The 21942-nt window shown below is 37.9% G+C and overlaps 1 long non-coding RNA gene across 2 annotated transcripts in view; it reads left to right on the forward strand.

Moving 5' to 3' along the window:
• LOC140256151 (uncharacterized) overlaps positions 1-21942 on the forward strand; it is an 82047-nt gene that overhangs the window by 15020 nt on the left and 45085 nt on the right. The window lies entirely within an intron of this gene.

Raw genomic sequence — 21942 nt, forward strand, 5'->3', positions numbered from 1 at the left:
CTCCCACTGGGGAATAGGCTGATGTACAGATGACAGATCCTAGAGAAAATCTTGCAGGAGATAAAAGCAGTACTGACTTCCAATATATTGTCTGTTATGTTGTGCTCATAATAAGATGCTCTGCCCCGTGACTCTGCAACCAGGACCCTGGAATTCATGGATAGGAAGTGTAATCTTTTCACACAAAAAAACATCCTGTTGTAAAACAGAAGAGTTCTGCTTGCAAATATTTCCGTGCTGGAAAGGATGAGTTTGTGCTTAACATATTGAGGCAAAGTGATGGGGATTGCGTTCCCTGAGACACAGAATTGCAGTATTGCTTTGAGTAACTGATTTGTCCTGCTATGTACACATTTCACACCTGCAGTGCAGGCAGTGGCAGTTACTGTCTCTCTGCATACACTGATCTCCTCCCTCCTCCTCTTTCTGAACATTTCAAATATATTCTTTGTCTATTTGTTCATAGACATGCATCTCAGCTATTGATATCTAGCTGCTGCTTGTACCTGCAGAAATTTCTTCACGTTGCCTGTTTAAAAGAGGAAATAATAATAATAATAGTAGCAGTAGCGGAGGTCCATTCACATCATATGGTAAAAATGAATAGAGTCGACTTATGTTTGAAATGATCAAGGGAAGTGGAAGATGGTTGAGTATATTTAAATGATGCAGTTTTAAGAGTAGTGCAGCGCTTGGCTCCAGATGGGTTTTAGGTGCTGAAAGCAAAAGGACTGTAGTTCGGACAAAGCTTTCTGTAATCTACACAACATAAATGATTACGCTAGAACTATTTTCTGCCCCCATAGGTGTCTCTTTCAGAAGTCCAACAGTAATATGACCATGAGATTCTTTGGGCAAGTGGCTTGAGATGGATGTGTGGATTTTGGGTACAGGTAATGCAGTGATGTGACCAAAGCTGATTGAAGCAGGGAAGTGTTTATAAGAAAAAATGAGTGAGCCAGCTGCAGGGTGCAGCCCCTGGCACCCGCCCCAGCCTTGTCAAAACAACAGTATCCAGGCAGGATAAAAATAGAGAGGGAGAAGGAGGATGCCAAAGGTTATGGTAGATTCACGCAGCCGCAGCCCTTGAAGAAATAGTGTACGTTGTACTTTTCCCTGTAGTTTTATTTACATTCCTCATTCTGGCAGTGTTGGTGGAGCGAGGAATTTGAGGGAAACCGAGCACTGGCATGAGATGTTCTGCCCCAAATGCAGCCCTGGGTGGCAGATTTCCTCCAGAACTGTAATCTGGATTTGTTGGAGGGCTTTAACGGATCAGGTCGTCCCCAGGAAGCATTGCGGAGGGAGGATTTCATCACTGAGCCTTCAAACGGTGCTGCTTTTGTGTTGGGAGATGCGTATCTGCACACAGATGTACCACAGGCTTTGCAGGGAGATGTAATCATTATTCTCAACAGGAGAACTGGTGATCTATCTAGCAAAGCTGTTCTGTCTGTAGATCAGCTCTGCTATCAGTGAGGTGAATTTCTGTTAGCTGTGCATCTTTTGTTAAGTTCCCAAACTGTTTAAAGCTTTTTATTTTCTTCTTTTTATTTGCAATTGAAAATGGGTCTGTAATACTTGCAAATTCTTAAACATTTATGGACAGACTTATGAGTCTGCAAGCACTTGCAGATTTCCCGTAAGAGCTTGAATCCATATATTAAACCTTGTCTGGTAACTGCAAGTATCAAAATTATTTCTAATCTGCTGAATCAGCCCCAGCTTCTCAGTGCATCCAAGAGAAGTGGAAAATCAAGTGAATGTCAGTGATTTGTAGCTTGCTACATGGAAAAGCATGTAGAAATGAACAGGATGTATAAGATTAACAATTTAAATTAGTTTAACCTATGTCCTCTGGAGATGGTTTCTTGTGCCATCTCCCTTGGTATATACTACCATGTATTTATATATTTTAACAGAATACTTCAGGAAGAAAACAAAATACTTTCTCAGGTTGTGATGGCAGTTCTGGGCTTTGGTTGGATGTTTCCCTGGTGGTTTTAATGCCATGAGAAAACATCACATTCAGTAAGAACCAGTAGATCGTGAAGGCAAATTCAGTGCCACAACAGATGAAAGATGGTAAAGCTCCTCTTCCTGCTGCCTTGTAGCTATAGACGATTCCTTTCTTGCCAGCTAAAACATTCTAATATCTTATGTGAGTGGAAGGAAAGATAGTAACACAGGTGTAACCCTTTCATCCAAAAATACTTGCGCTTAAAAGTTCTTCTTGGGGGGTCGCAGTATTCAAAAGAGTCAAAATATCAAATATTCAATTATTTGTGTCTCATGTGATAAAAGTCTTCATTTTCTGTGTTAACCCAAGCCTCCTCAGGCAAATAACTTCTGCAGTCCTGCTGCACCCTCAACTGCCAAGGCTCACCATCTCAGGTTGGAAGGAAGCTTGATCCCAGTCCTGCTTTAATTTATTCAAGGGGGGGGGGAAGGCATTTTTAGATTATTATGAAAATAATAATAATAATAAAAAACAAAACAACCAAGAAAACTGTCAAGTAACAACATTATCGTGTTTTAGAAAACCAATTCATCTTGCTTTATAACTTATATTAATGCAAGCACACAGAGACCATATTTTTACCCATCTGGTTGATAGCTCCTTCCTTTAAATTGAGTTCTTTTTTGCTTGTCTTGACGGGAAGTTTAGAAGAGCAGACTACATTCACTTGAAAATCCCATTTAAATATGTAAGAGTTTTATCAGCAGAAAGCCTTCATTATTGGGAACACATGAATATGAGCTACCAAAGAGAGCCGGAGAAAATACAAGAGACAGAAGGTTATACTGCCTATCAGTGATGCTTAAAGTACGGTGAGGTTAGAGGAAATTTAAATAATGTTCTGTCTTTGGCAGCATACATGCTGTGTAGGGATTGAACAGAGGTACGCAACTTCAAAGCCTTACAAACCAGTGTAGAATTTAAACCACATTTCCTACTTAGTGTTTTATGGCTGCTGCTTTCCACTTCATTTTATAGCTTGGCAAGGCAGACGGTTCCTTACATCTTCTCTGCAATCTCATATGTGCGTTTTATTTCTTTTTAAACCCACACTTGTATAATGCTGCTTACTCCCTTTTTGCCTCAGGGTTTTAGAGGTGTTTAGGTTTTATCATCCTCTTTTTGTGATCAGAAAAGCATAACCACTTCTTATACCATGTTGTGTGTTGAGTTTGACAGAGATACACGCATATATGAATTAGTTTAGAGCACAGAGAAGAAGAAAGTTGAGACTGAGGGCAAAGATTCCTCACTCTGAGAGATGTAGGATCGACAAACCCAGACAATTCATTCTAACAGTGCAACTCATTTTCCTCTTATGTAAAATAAGAAAGCATAAAGGGAGAAACAATTATGCCTACAGACAATAAAGGCTCTCTATATAATTATTTTTGGTATTAATGTGTTGCACATTAAACTTACAAATATTGAATGGGATTCTTTCATAGCATCAATGATTAGCATTGCTTTATCTCAACTAAAGCATCTGTTCTTTTCCTTTTGCTAATTTTTTTTCCCCATTTTGTATGCTGTAGAGTCAAATTAAGCCACATAACATGCTCAATTTCATGCCCTGAGGTTATTTCATGAAAAGTAAGAAAAATGATGATTGAACATCAGGTAAAGAAATATCATAGAATATTCCCCCAGGTTATCTCTTCATCTGGGAGTCTTAAAACCAGTCTGAAAAATTGACTTTGGTGTCTGTTCTGGGAAACAGCCCTGCTAGGTCACCCAGGATGGGCTGGAGAAACTTCATTGTGTTTTGCCTGTTGTTTGCTTTGGTGTCTCTTGTACATGGTTGTGTCTCTTGCTGTTTGCAGCTGACGCCTAGAGAAATGACATGGAGAATATTTCCTTTTTCCTTGCAACTATTATCTCAGCTCCCATCATGCCCATTTACAGCTATAGTGAGCACTCAAAGATATGAACAAGTTCAAGGGGTGGCTTAGAGTCAGCAGAGTGCAGGAAAAAATCCTGTCCTGTCTTCATAGTGGGGAAGAATACGCTTCCTTTTCTAACTTGGAGAATCACCAGTATCTGTCTTGATATTATTTGTAACAAAATATTTTCTTGCCACGTCTCTGTCTTGGCTATAGTAAATGATACTACAACAGCTGTTGCTCCCCAATTAGTTGCATCTATCAGTGCCCAGAATGGGATACGGAGGCAGTTCTTTAAAATGAAGATTTCAGAACTAATGGAGTGAAATACAGCAAGGTGTGATTAATTCTTTGGCAAACATTTCTCTTTATTAGGGCTTTAATTAGATTACTTTCTGAACTCTCAGTTAATAAAAATATTAATATTTGATATTTATCTACTGCCTAATGCCAATAGCTGGCATGTTTAAAAGGACTTCCTTGGAATTGTATTTTATCTGTTTTTATTAGCTCTGTGCTTTCCCTCTGCCAGAGTGGGCTCAAAGAGGCTTTCAGCTGATTTCGGCATGACACTGTGCAGCAGTCATTACAGTATATATTAGTACACCCAGGGTGCCAAGAAAATCAGAGCTCTATTATGCCAGGTATGTTCTTACAAAGAGCCCTAAAAAGCTAATATAAAAAAATAAAAGAGAGAAATTATACAAGTCCCTCCTTTGTAGAGTTTAAGCACCAAAGACAGCATGATGGTAGCAAAGATAGGAACCACAATACACATAGAACAACTCAGATTGACTCACGTGCCCTGTATTCTAGAGATTCATGATGGTGTAGTTGCACATCGGATCTGAGCATCACAGACAAAACACAGGAAAACAGCAATGTTCTGAGGGTACAAGTGCTAAAAGGGTGTTATAACCCACCACCAGCCTATTCCATTTTGTCTGGTAACACGTTAGCCTTAAAATGTTCTATCTGAACTCTTGCTGCAGACAACTCATTGTGCTGCTTAAAAATTTCAGAAGTAGTCATACATGTGTTTTCTACTGCTGGCAGCCAATAGGCCAGTAAGTGTATTGAAAATATTGATACTTTTCTCTGCATGTTATTCATATTTCAGTTTCTGAGAGAGGACAAAAACATTTCATCAGAGAAAGTAACACTTTTTTGACCACTGAGATCTTTTTCACTATTACTTCAATTTTTGCCTGATCTTCAGCTTGTGTAGATCACCGTGGCTCAATTTGATCTTCTTTATTGATGATTTGCTTTAGATTCACACTAACGTGACAACTACTGTAATTATATTGCTTTTTAACTTATGTTTTTAAGAATGTTAAAGAGATATTAATGAATTAACAACCTTTGTTATGGTACTGCTTCATTTAGTCATAGAATCGTTAAGTTTGGGAAAGACCTCCATGATCATCCAGTCCAACAGCTCACTGAACACCAATATTTCTCATTAAACCACATCTCTCAGTACATCTGTAGCTAAACACATCTATTTTTAATCCAGAAAGGAGAGAGGGGGGGAAAAAAAACCCAAACACCTGTGTGAGAATTTTCCTATTTTCCTATTAGAAGGAGTGAGGACATGATGTCACCAAAAAAAAAAAAAAAAAAAAAAAAAAAAAAAAAAAAAAGCCATATTTTTTTTTTTAGCTAAGGTTTACTGTGAGTTTGATCTAAAGAGAAGTGCCACAAACACGAAGATTAAAGGTAGAGATTGTTAGCAACATATGAAGCAGGCTCTCCCTGTCGCCTTGCCTGTTGTCAGTAGAGCTATGCAAATACATCCTGGGCAAAAAAAGAGCTCATTACTTCAGAGAGAGAGGAGAGGTGTTTACTAATTTCAGGTCAAGCCAAATCTCTGCTTGAGAATGTGTGTAGGATTTTCTTAGGGCATTTGATGGTCCTGTGGGACATGTTCAAGTGCTACTTTGTGAGAAATTGGAAAGCTATATGTATATATATATATATGTGTGTGTGTGTGTATATATATAGTGTTACTGATTCACCAAATGGAGTGAACTATTTAAAAACAGTCTGTGAAGCTGCAGTGATGACAGAAAACACTGGCTGAATCTCCTATGGTTGCTGGGAGCTAAGTGCCATTATTACATTGTTACTAAATGGAAGAGGGCTGAAGTGCAGAAGATCCTAAGTACAAGTCAGTCTGGGATAATTAGGAGGATGGAAGCTGATACCTCGATTCAGGGAGCTCTGGTGAAACTGAAATCAGGTTTTCCTTGTCAGATGACAGACAATGAGAATAGCTCTGAGACTATTTAAATGATAAATATTCAGGCCAAAAAATACGTGGTTGATTGATGGTTTCTAAGCCCAGCTGTTCATACACCACTGAAAATCTCAAGTAATTGCGGTGTGGCATAAGGATCTCCTCTGCCAGAGAGCAGAAACTGCGGGCTGGTATCTGTAATGTAAATACAACCTGTGTTGTAATGTAAATACAACCTGTTGTTGTTGTATTACGTGATGTATGCTACACATAAAGAGAAACAACTGTTAAATATGATATCCTTAAATGGCTACAGATAGGACTCATAAACCTTGCCTCGGGCTTTTTCCAAGCTAGAGAAGCTGTAGTAGCCAAGTGAGCATCACTGCCAGCAGTGGTGAAGCAGCTTAGGGATGGGCAGAACTAGTCCAAAATGGGGGAAAAATGAAACAGCCCTGAAAATGTAAGCAATGAAGTGGGACATAGAAATGCCAATTGAGTAATTTAGAGAACGTAGAAAGAAAAAACAAAAACATTTGGGAGTGAAGAAAATAGTGACAGTATTAAAATATTAAAGATCAAGATCTGTTCCACTTAAGAACATACTTGGCCTTCTATCCTCTCATGACATCTGTTCCAGTTCACACGATGTAGCGCCCACTGCTGTGAATGTGCCATTCTCTGTTACAAAGTGCAGCAACCTTTGTTCCACTGTTAAGTTTACAGAAATATGCAGCTTAACATTTATAATTATCTTGCTTTCTATGCTTGCTATCTATTGTAATGAAATCGTTTGGTGCTGTGGCACTGAACGAGGGACAAAATATGATCTTAAAGTGGACTAATTAGATTAACAGCTGAAATCATTTTTTCTGTGGTATGGAAAACAGCAGATCCTGTTTAGTTTTGGCATTATGGAATGACATATTAATTTTATTTGAGATGCCACTGAGCTTTTAGCTAGCATGGGTTGTGTTATATTTATGGCAGTTCTGGTGTTTGACTTTGTAACCCGATAACACTTGAGACCAGGTTTATGCAGCTGAGGATGTGGCCTTTTCTGTTCACACTCAGTAACTTCATAATTATTCTCTTAGATCAACCAGAGAGAAAGGTAATGCAAGATATTGCAACATTCTTTGAAGTTTTTCAATGAGTTGATTTTGAAGAAATCCAGATACTCTTTGCACGTATCCATAATTAATGACAGTTGATTGCGCTCTTCTGGTTTGGCAAGGCTGCTTTGAACAGCACATCAGGTTGCAAAGTTTGGGGAAAGAATCTCTTAAAAATGCTTGTGTGTCACTGATAGTAAAAGTGCTGTATAATTCTACGTGGATTTGCCATGAAGGTAAAACTTTTGAATTGGATTAAGTATCTAGCGGTTATATTTTTAGGACAGGTGACTCTGGCTAGTGATAGACTAAATAGATGTCACCTCCTTTCTTTCCTCTGTTGATTCCTTGACAGCTTTATTTTTCATTTTTCCTCCTAATTTTGACACACAGATGAATTCCAGTGAGTTTTATTTAGAAAATTTGCAATGTAATGAATAAAAAAATACACATGAGTTTTTTCTGGGTGCGTTGGTAGGTTCTTGAAGCTGACCTGCAGTGTGTTAGCTCAAGTGCACCTTTGATAATAGAAGGAGTAAAATTTTCCATCTTCCACAGTTGTCAACAAATAAAGCCTGGATTAGATTTGCTACTTGTCACTGTGATGTAACTTCAGCTACAGTCCTTCTATTTTCAGAATGAAAATGGCATAAATTTAGTGGTGGAAAATATATGGACTTTGCTTTTCCTTGAGTGGCCCATACTGCGATGTACTATGAAGATTTAATGATCAAATTCTTGCAACTGCTGTTGCAGTAAATGTGACACCTTATCACCTCTTGCAGTGCTGTTTGGATCTCTGTGGTTTCTTAGGAGACCATCACATATGTGTTTACACAGAGCACTAATTGATGAAAGATTTCTGCCTTGCTTAATACACAACAAACCACTGCTGATGGCAGAATTCTTTTCCTTGTGTAATTGCTTTCCTCTGTTTGCTCAAGATACAATATCACTTAGGGTGTTCATTATAATTTAAGCATTAATAGAAATGCACAAATTTAGAGGATTTTGAGTTGTCTACTTTTCTTTTTTGTTTGTTTGGTTTGGTTTCTTGCTGCTCTCAGTTAATAATGAGAAGGACACTGAAAACTGATCCCACTGAATACCAGCTGCCAGTTGGTGCTTTGTAATCAGTGCTGCAGTGGGGATGGCACATGAAGCCAGACATGTTCTGCAACAGAGGTGTTCAAGAGAGATGAGGGGTGCTGGGAATTCAGTCTTCTGCTCTTGCCCAGTATTATTCTGCTTTCTTCTGAGTAAAAACTCACATGAACTAATTGCAGTGAATTCCTAAGCTAATGGTTTTGTCTGAGGGAGTGGTGCTCTTTGCCCCATAGTGCACACCAACAAAGATATGTTGGAGAAGTGTAGTTCTTTAGGCTAAAAAGATTAAAAGAAGAAATAGTTTCACTTATGTTCGGCAAATCTGAGTGTCACAGAGATGCTCTTTAGAGACAACAGCATAGAATCATAGAACAACAGAACCATCAAGGTTAGAAGAAACTTTCAAGATCATCCAGTCCAAACATCCACCTACCATCAATATTCCCCCACCAAACCATGTCCCTTAGTATAACATATAAATGTTTCTTGAATGCCTCCACAGTTGGTGACAGTATCACCCCTCTGGGCAGCCTGTTTCAGCCTTTGACCACTCTTTTGGAGATGTTTTTCCTAATATCCAACCTGTCATTGGCCAAGGAGGAAGCCCAATAGCTGATAATGAAAAGCAATCTGATCTTTCCCTTGCACATTCTGTCACTGTGGTTCTAGAAAGTGTTTTGCCTGTACTTTTTCCATCAAAAATAGAGACAGATCAATTCATAATGCTGATACAATAATTTTTTGACACTTCCACTGAGTTTTTAATCAACAAAAGACTGATAAATTATTGAGAAAATATTCCAGGATAAAAATTTTATTGAATAAAATGAATTAATCTTTTTTTGAAATTTATTATTAATAAGTTTCAAGCTTTTTGGAAGCCCAGAGCAAGTGCAAGTTTTAGTTTTGCAAGAAAATGTTTAGTTTTACTTTTTCACTCAGTAAGTTTTAAAATGCTTTTGTTGTAACCACTCTTAAATGATTCCCCCTGATTTTTAAGAACCTCTATCTAGTGAAAAGGCAGTTCTTACCATTCTGAGGTTTTTTGAGGAGCTCCTTGTCATTACTCTTATGCTTCTGGTTTTATTCTCCTGTTCTGCATAGAAGTTAATTGTTCTATCAAAAACTGAAATGGAACTTAGCAACATGAAAGAAGTAATGAAATTCAATGGAATGCATTCAGTCAACAGGGTAAAAAAATCTGAAGCCTGAAAATTTGATGTGCTGGAGAGTGAAAGGCCACTAATAACGTATTGTCCTTGAGAGCAACCGGGAAAATGACAATGAAAAAAGGTCTCTGCTGTCAAAGAGGTCTTTCATTCTCTCTCCTGTATATATTGTGGTAGGCACATGTAAAAATAAATAAATAATTGAGGAAAAAAAGGTGCTTAACAAGCTAACAAGATCTTTGAAGAAGCAAGCATACCTCTTTCATAATGATCCTGTTGTGATAAACATTTAGTCCTATTCTCCTTCAAGGACTTGCAAGTGATACTTGAAGTCCAATGAAAGGGAAGATTTGCTGATGTAGCTGGAGTTTAAAAGGAAAAGAAAACACCGGTATCAGATAATCTCACTGTCAGTTTGCATTATTTTCTGTGAATATCATAATATTTGGCTAAACTCTAACCATGTGGTTTGGTTTTCTTCTTCTATTTTCCTTTATAAACCCAGTGAGCAAAAATTATCTTCACTCTGTAAAATTTGTGGTTTGCTCTTAATGAGAAAGCTCTTCTTTGCTTGGCACACAGCCTAGGAAGAGAACTAGGAAATGACTTTGAGTGCACATAAGTGACATTCTGCATTTTGCAAACTTCTTACATCCTTCTCGACCTATTGCATTTTGTTGTTCTGGGTCTCATCCTGAAGCCCTTAGTAAGGGAAAATTTGCTCTGACTTGGAAGCCGAGCAAAACCCTTATTCATAAATCATTTGAACTGTGGGTGTCTCTGCTCAGTGGAAGAGACTTCTCCCTCCTTTAAGACCATTGGTAGCAGGAGTGCATTACCAAGATTGGCGGGGCTGTCAATGGATGCTCTGAGCCCTGCTGCTGTTTGCATCTAATGCATCTCTGTTCTAATTCTCTGCATTGTTCCACTGCTCAGCTTCTTCCAAATTAAGTAAGGTTACCGTAACTGGTTTATTTGTTATATTTAAATATTTAAGCCATTTGTCTTATCTGGGATTTTCCTCTCATTATAAAAATTACCACCAGAAAAGCTGTTGGAAGCTAAAGAGAAAATAAAAAATAATTTAAGGAGTATTTTACCTGAAGTAGGTCAGACAAATACCATGGTCTGCTGTTACTGATATAAAGAATTTACATTGTTTAAAGCGTAAGTGAGTTTTTTGTGGGTGTAACCTCAGGACTGCCAGCCTAGGCAACTTTCCCATTCAAAGCAGCTGAGGAGGTTGCCATTTATTTATTTATTTATTTAAGTAATGTGAAATACTATTACTCTCTGATGGAAATAATGGAGGGGACAATCAGACATTGTATTGTAGATCTGAGTGGAAAAGTCCAATAAGATTTTATGAAAGCTCTGCCAAGACATCTACGGATGTATGTATTAATAGCAAAAAACCAAATCATTTTGTTGTAAGTGGTATTATTGCAGGAACAATTGCATGGCCTCATTTAGCTGCTGCATTGTGATTATCTGAAGGCAAATGTGAAGAGTTGCAAATTAACACACTCTAATTATTGTTCTTCAAGGCTCAAGAATTTTTACTCTCTTGATTCTCTGAGAAACGTAGCAAATTCTAGAGAAGCTGACAGATGTTTTCCTCTACATTTTAAAATCAAAGAAGCTGCTTCAAGTACTTGAAAGAGTGATACACAGTGATTTTTTTGTAATCCTACTTATATTGACAATGACACTCAAATTTACAGCATATCAGATTATTGCTTTCTGCCCTTGATTCATTTTAACATCTCCAAAAAGACAAACCCCTGTTTCTCTGGAAAAGTGTGAAGATGGATGTGTGTCCCTGGAGCTGAGATGAAGAGTCGAACAGCAGTCCAGCTCCTGACTGTGCCACAGGCTATTTTATGTGAAACTGAACAAGTTTTCCTGCTACTCAGCTCTGTGCCAGCAGAGGAGGGTGGTGATAAGTTTTTCCCCCATGTTGTACATCTTTCATTCATTGTGTGATATCAAGTGTCAGTGTATGTCCCATTATGAATCGCAGCACCTAGGATGGGAGAGCCTAAATTGCAGTTTCCTTAATAACAGTAATGTAAAAGAGATTCAGCATAAGATTGTTAAATGTAATGTATCCCAGAATGAGGGAAATGATTTCCACACTAAGCATCTTTTGTTTTCATTAAGAAACTACGGGGACATTCAGAGTCACTGATGAGCAATAGGCATAACACTAAAAGACCAATAAAATACATGAAAGTCAACACAGATGCCAGCAGGCCACCTTTGATGGCTTTGTTTAAATTAAAAAGAAATAGGAAACAATTTAAAACTGGCATTTCTGCTAGATAATTCTTTAGGAAATTGATTAGTAATCTCACAGGCTGCCCTTCTCTTTGCCTTAGTATTTTATAACTCATATCATCCATCTGCCACCAAAGCATAGAAGACCAACAGCTACCACAAGTCAGGAGCTGGATAAGATCACAGAGCACTTTCTCATTTAAAAAAAAAAAAAATAAATAAAATAAATAAATTAGAAAAGAAGAAGAAAAGCACAAAAGTTGACTAATTTGCTTTCTTGTGTCATACTGGGATAGCAGAAAAGCTGTACAAGGACTGAGGTGCTTTTCAAAGTATAGACCTTTGCATAATGATGTCTCAGGAACTGAGAATTGTAATACAGGAAAATATCATATTTTAAAAATTACTCAGTCAAGGTACCAAGAAAAACATAAAGTAGAATATAATAGTGGCAATATGGGGGAGCAGGCTTAAGCAGCTACAGAAATGCATGCTTCGTGTACCTGGGGGCTGGACTCTATAATCTCTTGAGGTCTCTTCCAACCTCTGCAAATCTGTGATTCTGTGATTCTCCAAAATGAGATACCTAAGGGCTTAGTCCTGACCTTTTCTGAAAAGGTTAAGCATATATTATCCTATCTTTATAAATATATTTATGTGAGATATATTCATACTGTTTAGGAACTCAGAGGATGATCTTTCAGTCTCACAGACTGATCGTCTGGCAGCAGTACTGTTCTTCCTGGCAGAAGCACACAGACCTACTTTGTTTTTTGTAGACCTAATTTCTGACAAATAGTTTGCTCTATCCACTTCCTGACTTAAATACTCTTAATTCTTGAGTATACAGATTGCAAGGCTCTCGTAATATTAAGCCCTGCTCTCAACACTGCCTGCCCAGAAGCCATTCAAGACATGGCTAAGATATTGCCGCATGCTGAGTCCTAATCTGAAGTTTTGCTGAACAGCCTCCTGCAGCCTTCAATTACCACTGCAGAACTTTGAAATTGGATTGGGGATGGCTTTTCCGACAAGGAGAACATGATGTGATTTTTATTGTGAACTGCCAGCTCTAGAGTTCCGGGTTACCCCGTAACCAGTTTTAATACTTATTTTTAATTAAAACTTTGTGGTAAAGAGTACCAGTCAATAAAGTCATCTTTGTCTGAAATCCTCAGACCCAGTATCCCTCATTTCTCTAGGGAATAGTTCACTAAAAAAGAAACCAACCAAACAACAAACCCCATAATAATAGAAGTACATGGAAACCTCTGATTCCTCCACCAAAACAGGGTGTGATGCAATTTATTTTTTTTCACAGCTCAGCAAATTCACCTCATGCTGAAGGTAGTGCACTGCCTATTGCCATTTTACATCTTCAGCCACAGGCAGAATGGTTTAAGCAGTCTCTTTAAAACATTCTTTTTATTTGTTGCTTGCAGAGGGTCTGTGACTAGGTCATGATTTGTTTGTGTACTTGACATCTGACTTGTCTATTTGATGATAATCACTCCGTGTCATAATTTAGGCTGTTGCAGTATCTAACCTCTATTCCTCAAACTCTTCTGGGCTTCCTATTTTCCCTTCATTGAATATTTTCTGTGTGGCTATCAGTGTTTTAAGGACCCACAAAAGGGCTGACTCTTTCCATAAGATGGACAGGAAATGTGTGAAGTGGAGAGGGCTCCTTACCCAGCTCGGCACAGGTCTTTTGAAATACAGGAATACAGAGGGGAAAAATGCTTCTCTGGGTGTGTTGATAGTTTAAAATGCGGAAGAAAGAAAGAAAATCTTCTACACTGCATTGTCATTATACAGCAGCATTTGTGCAGTATGTTATTAATCATTAGCAGTAAATATTATAGTGCTACAGAATGTGCTATCAGACAACCACTGCGCTTCCCCTTAAGGATCTGCATAGACTTGTGGGTTTAGGGGACTGATGAGATTCACAACCTGGTGTCCTGGTAACCATAATGCAGTGCTTACCTAAGAAATATTCAATAATAAAGATGGCTACAGTGTGGCTGTAGAACAATCATAACACTATCTACAGGTAAAGAACATGGAAAGATCTTTTTCAGAGTGAATTTTGAAAGATTTATTCATTTTAAATATTAATATTGTGATTTTTATTTATGGACTCTATAACACCTTTCTTATTCTTTTCTATATCCAAATCTGTAATAGGCTTTTCATTGAAAGGGTAGACTTTTATTCTCCAATCTGAACAGGTAGAATCCAGCTTATCAAGATTTTTATCTGCATTTCTGGAGCAGGAAGATCTATGTTTTAATCACGATCACAGGGACAGACACATGACCCTAAATGGGCAGAGATTTCTTATAGCTGCTGGCATAAACTGTTTGCTGTCATCCCTTGAAGGGACAGTTGTTCATCATTAAATCTTTATCTCTGTTTCATAGGTTTAAGACAAAGTTTTTTGCCGTGGTTAAACAGATTGTTAGAAAATCAAGGCTATAAAAATCCATCTCTGATAAGATTATCTCAAGAACATGCAACCCAAATGAGCAGATCCTTTGTTAGTGAACCAGCATAACTGTAGGCAGCGCAGACATCTCCAGAGAAACTGCTTCAGATTTATATTGTCATCAGTCTCACACAAAGAGACTAAGGCATAATTATAGTTTAAAAAAAAAAAAAAATCACTTTCAGATTAGTGTGTAATTGGAATAAGAATGTTGATTAAGATTGCTAAAGATAGCAGAATTTTCCACATCAAATATGTCCCTGTTACAATACCACAGTTTGGGGGTGTTTGGTTTTATAGTGAACATCAATCTTTGCATTCAAAAGATCTTTTCTTAGGCCGAGGTAATATTGAAAAATCTGGCTCTACAGCAAGAGGATGAAAAAGATGCTTTTGTTGTTTTTGTTTTTTTTCTTTTCCAGATGAGAGAGAGTAGAAAATTGATCCAAATGAAAGTTTCATGTTTCATGTAAGACCACATCAGACATTACCTTTTCCAAAGGTTAATAAATGAAGGGTTGCCTAAAATAAAAGCAAGCTAGCAAACAAACAAGCAGAAGCTCTGTTGGACAAGCTTACTTTACAGAAAATATAATAAACACCTGAAATCTGATATACAATAAGCAAAATAAAGATTCATATTTTATTCATGGATTCATCAATGGTTCTGAGAGACTACCAGCACAGACAGATTTTTCTATGCTACATTAATATTTTATTGCTTTTTATGGAAGGGAAAAAAAAAAAAGAAGAGCAATGATAAAATGGTACAAATAACATTTAAAAGACAAAGCAAGAAGAGGAATTCAGAATGAATAAGACTAAACAGAAATGAGAGGAAAACGATCAATATTCACTGTGCAGGGTTAGGGGTCCCATGCATTCAGGGTCTCCATAGGGGCTCAGAAAGCCACGTTAGCCTTGGTGATGTGTGTAGGAAGCTCATTAGCAGGCAGACTGGTGTTTGCAGGAGTGGATGGAGGAGCATGTGTTGTCAGAGAGGAAACAAACAAACAAAGCAACCAACCACATTGCTGTATCTGAATCTAATTGAATTTATTTTCAAGGGAAATATCAAGTTAGAAGCCAGAGCAGCCTGACAAAGTCCAGGACAGTGCTAGTCCAGCCCCACTGCTTCCCTTCTTCATGCATCATTTCAGAGTGTAGTGCTACAGAGTGGAGGTGCTCCCTCACTCAGAGCTCAGATTGCTCCTCTCTGAGTTGGGCTGTGCCTGGCCTGGTCGCACCACCTCGCAGCAGAAGATGCCTTTGCTCTCAGTTTATGGACATGTAATGATGGCTGCACACGAGATCTTTCAGACTACAGAAATCTCTGCATGTTATTCCCCAGGTACTGAGCTGAGGTGATTTGTATACAAAATGTATGTGCCCTGCAGTTTTCGTTCATTACATCACAAAATGATTAAGAAGGTCAGAATGTATTCTGTTATATACTCTATCATGTTATAGTCTTCACAAGCATTATCTCTGACTATGTGTGTGTTTTGTGTGCAAAGAAAGAACTCCTGAGAGTAGTTGATGTACGAAATATCTCTGCATGGGTGAAGCCACACCTGCAAGACATGAATTTTCTGCAAGTACAGTTTGCTATTGTAGAGTGGGAAAGTAATTTCCATAGACACAGACTATTTAAAATTATTCCTCTAATTATGTAAATGAAATTGATCCTAGAAGAAAATGTGAAATACGTTAATTAATTAAGAAAAAAAATTGCTCCATAGCAATTGCTTATAGTGCTTCTTTATAAGGGCTCTACCAAAGCTACTAGATTCAAAACCTATCCAGGGTGCAGTGACACAACGTTCAACCCAAATTTTGTGTTTAAAAATGTTCTAATCGGGCAGTCTGTTGATAGAGATACTCCAAACTTGCTCTTGAGAAAACTCTTGGCACAATTTCACCCACAGATGAATCACTTAAAGACATATTCCATGACTGACTTCAGTGATTTCATTTGCAGAGACCATCAGCAACTTCTTCCAACTTTTCATATTCTTAAGGAAATATTCAATACTCCTTCCAAACCTATATTTTAAAAGGCAAAACCTCATAGAAATGCCAGTGCTTTCTCCATGGTTTTTCAGAGGATTAACAAGATGCAGAGAAACCAAGAATAATTAAGAATAAAAATATATCCATTTAAATAATTTAATGGTTGTTACACATAATGCTAATTCAATACCCTGGTAGCTATACAGCTATCCATATATAGTATCCTGAACTCATGTCCTTCTCATCTGCCCTTGTGCACACTTTGGCCTCTACTGTGAGCTTTTTCAGCCCCAGGATTTTAACATCAAATGCACTTTATTCCAGCATCACATGCTACTCATCGAGTGTGGTTTATTCTTTTTTGCAGAAATGGACACATTTTCTATAAACGGGCTCAGAGAAAAGACAGCTGGTCTTCTTAGAACAGATCAGACTTGGACTAGCTTCTAGCCTGGATAAGGTCCACAGGTACACCTAGCAAAGTGTTACTCCTCACCTACAGGGTAGAACTGAGAGTCTCTGTGAAGAGGTAACATGCCTCATGGCAGTAAAGATGTGGCTTTCTTTCTGAAAGATTTTATTTCTGCTATTTTTGTGACATTGGATTTATCCAGGCAAGGGGTTAAACCTGGATGCTCTGTAAGGTCTCTTCCAACCCAAGCCTTTCTGTCTGTGATTCACTTTGGTTGGGTTCTCCAAAACATGCCTGCCTCGTATTTTGCTGTACCGCTTTACTAATTATAACAACAGCTTGATATCTATGTCCTCTTTGGAGAGTTTCAAAATAAGTCCTCAGCTTCCCAGCCAAAGCTTTGCAGTTCAGTTTCTTCCTCAGCAGTAGGAAAGAAAAAGAAAAAGAGCAGTCATTTGCTGGAATTGTGAGCTGCTAATTTGCTGAGTTTAGTGGCAGAAAGGCTGAAGACGATCAATCTGGTTCTTCTCTACATATATGAACACAATGCAGAGTGCTGAGCATGGTGCAGCATGCTGAGCATGGTAAATTGCACCATATGAGACAAGATGAAAAATCTTATCAGGTGAAACCATAGATAAATCTTCACTGATAGAACATTACTCTGAAAAGTATCTGGAGGATCTTGGAGGACTTTCTTGAGCATCTCAGCCAAAATGCAACTGGTATTAGAGAATTACACTGAATTAGGCTATGTTTATGGTTGTTATCTGGAGTAGGTGGCACATTTGCAGCACAAACTTCCAGATTACTGCAATTCTCCTCCAATTTCCTTCTCTGAATTTAAACAGTAATTTGGACATAACTAAGTTCACAAGGAAGTGTTAAACTTTAAACAAAACTCTACCTCTTTAGTGAACATTTTCCTTCACATTCTTTTCTTTCTGTTGTGTTGAGAATTATCTAGTTCGCACTTATGTGACATCTATCATAGCAAGATTTGTGCAGCTATCATCCTCTTTTCTGGTTCATCCAGCCATGTCCAAACTGGATTCCTTAGATACATCAGTCAGTGGAGGTGCTTTTCTCTATCAAGCACATAGCTCAGCTCATTTCAGGCAGTGAGACAGATGATATAAATATGAGCTGAGCCAGGCAGTATAAAACTACCTAAAATCCTTCTGAGGTTGTATAACTTCATAACTCTCCTGAGGTTCACTGAACAGTCATCTCCCTCTTATTTTTTCCTCCTTCTTTTAGCTGGGTTTAACTGACATGACCAAAACTCATTGCCTGGAAGTAAAAAGGGAAAAAAAACCTACTGTGTATTTTACAGCTAGGTTGTAATTGGACAACTGTGCTTTACTAGACCTGCCATAAAACCCCTTCATTGACATTTGATCACTGAAAAATACACAGGCTTTAGAAGAAAAAAATAAAATAAAATAATGAAAAAATAATTAAAAGAAAAAAAAAAAAAAGGAAAATGTTTCCACACAGTTCATGTTTGGGACTGTACTGAGTCTTTAAGATGAAACCCCAAATAGGAAACTGATTCACAACATCCCTCAAAATACCAAAGAATTATGACTCCTCAAAGTCTGCAAAATGAAGATTTGGGGCAGTCTGCACTCTCTCTGGTATTAATAGTCAGCTGCATGAAGAGACTTCTTTAGAGTTGTCCAGAAAGTTTTGGGGATGACAGAAATATTTCATATCTGATTCTACTCAAGTTGAGGTTTAGTACTCTGCTCTGAATATCATACTTATGAAAATGGACAGACAGAATAGCACCCAATAACATTTTCAATCTTAAATTCCCTTGGCCAAGTTTTAGGCACAGCAGTGGCTGCACTTTTTAGTTGTCCTTTGTTAACACACAAAGGCAGATTTCTTACAGGAGGGCACAAAAGGGTAAGTTCTTGAATCAAAATACTTACATCTGAAATATTTTATGTACATCAATATTTGTTACTTTTTTTCATGTGATGGGGATGTACTTCCAAAATTGAAGCCTGAAACAAGTTTTTGTTGCAAAGTTTCTGATAAGTTCCTTCAAGCAGAAAAATAGATGAGTAGATTGTTCTGCCCAACCATTTATTTTTACAAGTGTCCATGAGGTTACAGGGTTAGAGCAGAAAAGGGAAAACTCAAATCATAGAATCACAGTGTTGGGAAGGACCTAGAAGATCATCTAGTCCAACCATCCTCCTATCACCATTACTACTGCTAAGCTACTAAAACATATCTTGTGGCATATCATCCAGACAGATCCAAGCATTGTGGCCCCTTTGTTGCTGCACGTGTTGCCTGAAGGAAAGGAAGACTGTGCAGCACTAAATGCACTACTGCACTCACAGAATAACCGTAACCTGTGTGTGTGTATCTGAATCGAGGAGTGAGAACTGGTGTAGCAGTGTTGTGCTTTCTGATCAGAGAATGGTGAGTAACGGTAGCAGTAAAACTGCTACCATCATCAAAGGGTGAGATAATTCCTTCCCTGCAATATAAAATATAAAATATCTGTACTGGGGTCACATTTGGATTTTGTGGACTGATGAGGAGATCAGTCTCAGTAATACAGTGTTAGCTGCCTGTTCCTCTGATCCTGATGCATCTTCCCCACTCGCATACATATTTCTACCTTGTTAGAATAGCAGCATGACAGTACAAAGGCATGGGATGTATGTCTGTACATTGCAAGCAGAACTTTCAGATGCTCTGAGTTGGGTTTTATAATCAGATAGCCAAGCTAAGAAGATGGTTATGTTCTCTATCTTCCCCAAAAGTAATGAAAGGAAACTCTGAAGCAGCTATGGGTGCAGGGAGACTCTGCAAAGCTCTTTTGAATTTTTAAAGTGCCTACTTGGAAATATCTGCTGCTTTTTTGTCTCGTGTTCCTCAAAATCTGATCAAACGTTAAAGATGATCTGAATCTACACGGAGGAAAAAAGCTCACACTTCCGCCATTATCTCCTTTTCTGCTTCCTTATAAATCCAAACTGGATAGCATCCAATTTCTCATTGCAAATGCCTCTGGAAATGAAAGAGAGCCTGAATAGAGGAGGAGATGAGCTGCTTTAAATGCTTTTTCATAGTTCTCTCTGCTATGAAAGCTTCATTAAAAGCTGCAGCTTGCTTGTTTTCTAACTCTTCCAAAGTAATAAGCATATAATTGTCCTGAAAACTTGGGAGGAGTGTATCACTGTAAGTCATTATGAAATCCTTTTATTTCAAGGTCTTTTTGCATTTTCTTGGGAATCAGAGACCTCTGTCATTCAGAAATGAAGGAAATAAAGAATGAGTGTCTTTTTGAAGAGAACACCGAAAATTTGCAATGTCGATATGTCTACATAAATTACCTCTTTGTGGACTATTGACTGTGAGTTGATGTGGCATAGCACAACAATTATTTTGCCTTTTTTCTCATCTTAACCTGCATTCACAACACAGTAGATGCAGTGCACACTGCTAACAGACTAGGAGCCCTTTTATTTTGATTTGTTGAGATGCAGAATTATGAGTAATAATGAAGAGAATATGTGATGCTCATAATATATTACAGCCTAGTCTGAAAAATTCAGATACAATGCTAAGATCCACACATGCTATAAATGATTACACAGGAGTCCTTCTAATAACTGCTATGGTGCAAAACAATCTTGCCTGCAGATGAAAATAACTGCTCTTTGGGAACAGTTGGGAGGACTCTCAGACAGCATGCTGAGACGCATGCATTTCATAACACAGAGGAGGACAATAATATTCAAAGCTCTTAAATCGCCCTCTGAAATAACAGCCCGTCTGAATAGTAACACCACTTCATGGGTTGACCAAATTCAAACCAATCTCACATTTAATTAAAAACTTGCATTTCTGATGGAACATATCTTTTCTGCATTGTGGAAGAAAATGATGCTTCTGCACTACTCAAGGCTGAAGTTCAGAGTTATATTTGACCTATGACAGCCCCAAGTATCCCCAGATGTATTGTGATATGAAGGGGAAGTGAGATCCTTGCAGGTTTCAATGCGTAGACCTCTTTTTGTTACAATGGAAGGGTAATTCTCAGGGTAAACTCATTAGCAAAGTAAGCCTAGTGAGAAAACAGAGAAAAATATTTTCAAAGTCAAATATGGATTCCATTAAAGAGAAGGTATTTTTCTGTGGAATAAATTTCCTGTGGATCTTTTCCTACTTGTATTTCCTTGTGTTCTGCATGCCCACAGAATTAATTATACTATGTGAAATCGCAGTTGTTCTGAATCTCTCATGCATCTTCTTGTTTTCTGTTTTCTTCTGGGATCCCAGTGAAAAATCTCTTCTAGTTTATAATGGAACAGAATGGAATCGTATCTCACAAAAACTGAAACCATGAATTTTGAATGGCTGTTCATTTTCCACAGAAACTTGATTGTGTCCGTTCCCAACCGTTCCCCAAGCTAACTCCATTCTGCAGTTCAGAGATGGGAACGTATATTTACATTTGTTAATTTTCTTCTGCCAGTTGAGAAAAATAAACAGGTTTTTCAGAGAAAATGAGATTAAAACACACAGTGAGAGTTCTGGCTCAACCAGGGAGCGTTTTCTGATGTGCTAAATGAAGATGGTTAAAGTCCTTTAGTATGAAATACATTACTTTGTTTTTTTTTCATTTTTTTAAATCACTTGAGACTCAAAAACTGTCTTTAGGATTTCTGCTCTGATTGAGGAGTTTTCTTGAGAGGAAAAAAAGTGTATTCACAACAAGAGATACAATGACTTCTGTACCACTGGCTTTCTCTGAACTCAGAGAAAAAGTTCATAGAAGCCAAAGACAAATCTCGTTGGGGAACTGAGGATGGAGGAAGAAGCCACTTTCTTTCCCCCTCTTCCCCCCTGTCCCCCCATCCTTAATAGCTAATTTACAAACCAGAAAGTCTTCAGTAAGCATTTGAGATTCCAGATGAAAATAATCTCAACTTTGTGCCCTGTTTGACTCAATCAGAGGACTATCGAGCCAGGAAAGTCAACACAGCTGGGTAGTAAGTTTTAAAATCAACTCCTGACAATACATATGTCTCTCCTTTTAATTTCTTTTGAATACTGACTGAGTTTTTCTTCTCTTTGTCCCTAATTTTAAAATCAAGAGAGAAAACAAGTGAAAGGTTTGCTTTGCAGCTGGTGTGCCGCAATGTATGAATTTCCATTCAAAACTTCAAATATTTTCA

Source organism: Excalfactoria chinensis, chromosome 9 (genome assembly GCF_039878825.1).
Source record: "Excalfactoria chinensis isolate bCotChi1 chromosome 9, bCotChi1.hap2, whole genome shotgun sequence".
Lineage (NCBI taxonomy): Eukaryota > Metazoa > Chordata > Aves > Galliformes > Phasianidae > Excalfactoria > Excalfactoria chinensis.